A 5497-nucleotide genomic window follows, 5' to 3' on the forward strand; every position below is an offset into this window, starting at 1 on the left:
AATATTATTCCAATAATTTTTATCATTAAATTGTAGATATTATTTTTATAATTATATAAATTATTTGTGTATTCAATTTACATACTGTAACATTACCATATTCAAACTTAGTATTACCAATATTGTTTACATTTTTTATGTACGTAGGTACAGCAATATATTCCACATGGTAGGCATAGTATTCTGTATTTTTATTAAGGTAGCCAGTATTTTAGTTTCTTGAAGTGGTATAGTACAATAATCATTTAATTTACAAATTATTTTAAAGTTGAAATTTTCGAATATTTTTAATTTTTATAGCCTTTAAAATGTATTTAAATATTTTTCATGAGTGCGACATTACTGGAAGTAATTGGAGCAACACATATTGAATATTTTTTTTCTATAATAATTAAAAATCCCTGATGAATTATTTTTTTATTAATGTCTTTATAATTAAAATGTATATACAAAATTATAATTCATATTTTTGAGATATTTTTGTAAATTTCAAGTTATTTGTAAAGTGTGTAATATTTATTTTGTTTTACAATAAGAGTGGGTGTATTTTTAAAATTAATTCCTTGTACTGAAGTCTAAAAAAAATGAATTATTATGAATAATTATGACACATTTTTGTTAAAAGAAACGGATTAAGTAATAATAAATAAAAAATTTACAGAACGTCATAACTCATAATTGATTAGGAAATGCATTCTTCAATATAGGTATTTTAATAAGAAAATTATTGTCTTACAGGCTGTAGATTGGTTATAAAAGATAACTGTCCTCATCTGTTCGTTTTCCCAGTAATTTTTATTTTATAGGTTATGTCTATTATAAATAAAATTATATTTATTAATAAAATTAAAATTTCAATCTTAAATTAATATATATTTAAAATAGTGTTTATGATTATTTTTTTCAAAAAATATTCGATGTTTATTAATTAAATAAAAAAATTACATACCTACGTAGTTTGTATTATTATGATATTGCGTACTTATTTTTGCGTACTTTAAATTTTGAATAACTTGAACTTATTACAACCTGTTTAAATCCAATGTTTTTAAATTAGCTGCGTCTCTTTGTAATAAATCATCAGAAAAATACATACATTAGATATGCATAATAATGTATTTTTCATTTGAATAAGAACTCATGTAAAGATGTTTTGTACGCATATTTTTGTAGGATGTTTTCAAAACCCTATTTTTAATTTTAGTGTAGTATAAATGATCATTTTGGTTATAATACAATACATTTATGTAAGTGTATAGTTTATTTCAATATAAGGAATTCATATGTTTTTATTGTTAGATCTTTCTCCTTATTAACTTATTTAGTTAATGTATTTAAATACTATGATTCCAAAGTGAGCGCAATAGGCGGTAAAATTTTAAATTTACAAACTATCAATGATAAAAGTATGATGTTAAAATACAGCTCTTTCTTTTCACTCAGTATACCTTACCTACAATCATGTTTCCAGTGTACATAATCATTAGACTGATATCATTGTATACACATGGAAATAGTGTCTTGTTGTCTCTCCATACTAACCTAACCTATATTAAAAATTAATATTACTTTTAAAAAGGGGATTGGAACATAATCCATCCTAAGGAGTAAAAACTAGTAATTAAATCTACAACATATAATGTGGCATGTATAATATGTTACGGTCCAGGTGAACAAATCAGTCATAGTTTACAATGCTATTACTAGTTCTGGTAATGTGCATTTTAGAGTTATTTTATTGTGTTATATTTTATAATATATTTTAAATTAAGGTATGAAGTGAGAAGTAGTAAAATTCAGAAATGTTAGGCACTGCTTCTTGTAGGTTGCCTTTTATTAGTACTGTCACTATAGATAATCAGGAATTTTTGAGCCTTCTTAGCGTAGGCACGCCACATGGCTATTCGTCGTCCATCAATAAGGAACAATTTGTTTCGCAATTATTATTATCTTGAGATTTTATGCTGCCATATTTATCATAGCCAACCGAACACATATTGTCGTTTGTACGTGCAATTTAGTACCATTTTATACTTGTGTGTGCTGTTTTTAAAATTGAAAATGAATTTATTAATTATTTACAAACCTAAAATTTAAAAGAAATAAGATAAAAAAGGAAAATTCGTTAAAAAAGAATACAATTTTATATTCAATAAAAATTGAATAGTATTTATAATAGTATTTTCCATTTTTTTGTATACTTGTCAAATTTTTTAATAACATACTAAGCAATTATAAAAATGTCAATAATTAATGTATTTATTTTGTTCACTTGGCATTTTTAGTTTTAGTCATTGTATACAATGTCTGGTCTATGTGATAATTATCTACATGGATTGAATAAATTAGGCATTGTAAACTTTGTTTAGTCAGTGTTTCGTGTTTACATCATTAATACCTACTATTTAAATTTAAAATGTCTTAAAAATAGTTAAAAAGATATTAATATCAATTATTATTATCAATATTTTAATAGGTATTGAAAATAAGCTTAGAAATATTTAGTGAAAATTTCAAGTATTTACGGTTGCTTGTTTTTAAAAATAAAATCGATTTTGTTGAATATATTAGTTTTGCGTAAAAATACTAGTTATCCTCAATTTTATTTTTGTTTTTCCTGATTATTTAAAAAATAATGATAATTTTAAATATACACCTTTTTAAAGTACAAACTAAATCTCACTCCGCTTAGAATAGAAAACGAATAACAAATTAAAAATGTAACCTTACAGGTTAGGTTAGATTTTATTTTATATTTTTATTATTTTATTTTTACAAAATGACCTATTGTAGTTGTGCGGAAGAAGGTAGAGTAAGTTATTGATACAAAATATTTATGTTTATATTTTTATAGGTAGTTGTAGTAAATATGGGTTTGCATCAATTGCATCATATTATACCTGTTGAACCGGTCATTTGCTAATAAATAACAATCCTTCAAATGTTCACGCACGTTAAGTTTATTAACAAGGGCAATTTTTGTTGGTTTATTCGTGTACTTTATTTGACTGGATTACATTTAATAAATTCTTTACAATGATTCACTTTTATAAATGGTTAAAACATTTTAACCGCAAATTATAATTTTTAACCTTAAAACTTGGCAGTCTTACAAATAGGAATTATAGGTATAAGTACTTTGTTCCAGAAATCGTATAGCAGGTAACATATTTATGTATTTTATTTAATATTTATACTCAAAATTATGGATATTTGTAAAGTAAAAATAATTTCAAAAAAGGCTATGACGATATTAAAAATAAAATTACAAATCAGAAAGACCGATAAATTATAATTTAGAGTTTATATAAATATGTACAGTTAAATTATGATTTGTTGATTAAAATATATTATATTTAGATCCCACATTAAGTTTATTTCATTATAATACACCAGTAACTTATGAAAAGTAAAAACCCATGTTAATGAAAACAGTAATTCAATAAAAATAAAACTTATATTAAAAGATTTTTGTTAAAAATAACCATACTCTAATAATAATACGTTTAAACGATAAATTAATTTTATAAGTAAAAGAAATCAATAAACTTAAAATGTTTTTAAAATATTAAAATAATATTACTGGGCATTAAATGTTTAATTAATTTTTTTTTCTAGGTTTTTACTTGTTTATTTTACATGAGAAAAATTTAACTATTCATATTTATATATATTCAATTGATTGAAACATAACTTTAGTTCGAACTCTTTTTTTATCTTTTTATAAAAAAATTCAAATCACGTCATGGAATTTAGTTTTTTTTTTAAGAATACTGAAATGGTTTGTTGTTTTTTAAATTTGGGTTTAACGATCTAATTATATTAAATTTATTGTTACTTTAATTTTACCACAAGAAGTTATTATTGTTCAAAAAAAAAATGTTCATCAGTTTTATATTTTTATTTTGTATATTTTAACACAATACATTTTTGTGGCTGTAATAGTTAAATATAATGTACACCTAATACCAAGCCTTACCTAACAAATAAAATGTATTATTTAAACTTGGATTAATGATTGAACATTATAATAGTAGGCGATTCTATAGTCAAATTAGGTATACAGAGTATTTTTTTTTAACGTAAAGTATTTTTTATTTGATTTCTATCTCGATCAAGTTCTAGAATAAACACAAAAAAAGTATTCGTTTGAAACATTCATAAAAAAACACAATTAAATTGTTAATTTGTTTCATCACATAGATTCCTTTATTTTAATGAAAATTCTTATTTTATTTATCTCGTGCTTAGATTTTTGAAGTCATCGTAATGGAATATTTTTTTTGTTTAATTTATTTATTTTATATAGGTTAGTCTCTCTTACCACGAATAATTTATTTTAAAGCTGAGTACTCATTTTGTAATAATTTTCAAAATATTTTACCTGTTATTATGGTTTTCAAATTTGTAAATCATTTTCCGTCTAGTACAAAAAATACACGTGCGTATTATTATATATATATATAATATGTGTATGTTGTTATGTTTCTGCTTGATAAGGCTATTAAGTATCTTTTTTTTAACCTTATAAAAACTTTTAAACTGTTAATGGATTATGAGTACGCGGCACTTGGCATTCGCTGACCATAAATCTGATTATTTTGTTTTTAAATTGTTGTAGAGGTCATACTTATAATAATAACAAACTTCGTTTGTTACTAGGTACTACGTAGCTGACTGTACGCACTTGTGTCGTCACCAATTGGTTCGTCTCGTCGCTAAGGCGTAAGCATCAATATACCTACGTATTAACAAAATTGATAAAATCAAAATTACTTACCCATTATCCATATAGTGAGCGTTTTATCGTGGAAACCGGTCATCTCAACAATCGTCCGGTATGCAGACGCGGCGCGGGAAATAAATTCTGTCGACTATTCCATGGTGAGGTTAAGGATCATTTAAAAAGAAACAAAAACAAAAATTCACGTGGTCCGTGACCGTGACGTGTAGACAGTATACGCTTCGGGCGAAGAACAAGACAGAAAAAAAACTCGTTATCACGGTGACTGTGTCTACAATATTTTATACTGCACATAGGGCTTTACCCGTGACTCGATAAATAATGACTTTAATTAAAATTCATAATTATCAAATAAACTTGGATGGACATGTAAACGATTATCAGATTCATAATACTTGACATATTTTATATATTATAATTTATAATAATAAAAATAATAACGAGAACCCAAACAGTAGTAAGTTGTTTGCTGTGTCACAGTGTATTTTTTACGGGTGGATCAGTTGTTTTCCACAAGGATGTATTAATGCTCTGATGCGGAGTTGTGGTTTGTGTATGTAGATAAATTGCTACACAACACTTGCAAACTATAAACAACCGAACTTTAAATTATCAATAAAAATTCAACAATAATTTACATTATTCTCAGAAAAATAGTAATGTTTTCATGATTTATGCCGATACTGGTATTCGTAAACATTATCTCTAACAATATAAATTATTAACAACTAAGATTTTTGTTCATTTTCAGGA

General features: G+C 24.3%; 1 long non-coding RNA gene across 1 annotated transcript; it reads left to right on the forward strand.

Moving 5' to 3' along the window:
* Positions 1-3029: 3029 nt before the first annotated feature.
* Positions 3030-5095, forward strand: LOC113554808. The gene is made up of 3 exons (XR_003405308.1): positions 3030-3162; positions 4663-4725; positions 4796-5095. It is a non-coding gene; the product is annotated as an uncharacterized LOC113554808 (long non-coding RNA).
* The last annotated feature ends 402 nt before the right edge of the window (positions 5096-5497 follow it).

Source organism: Rhopalosiphum maidis, chromosome 2, assembly GCF_003676215.2.
Source record: "Rhopalosiphum maidis isolate BTI-1 chromosome 2, ASM367621v3, whole genome shotgun sequence".
Classification (NCBI taxonomy): domain Eukaryota; kingdom Metazoa; phylum Arthropoda; class Insecta; order Hemiptera; family Aphididae; genus Rhopalosiphum; species Rhopalosiphum maidis.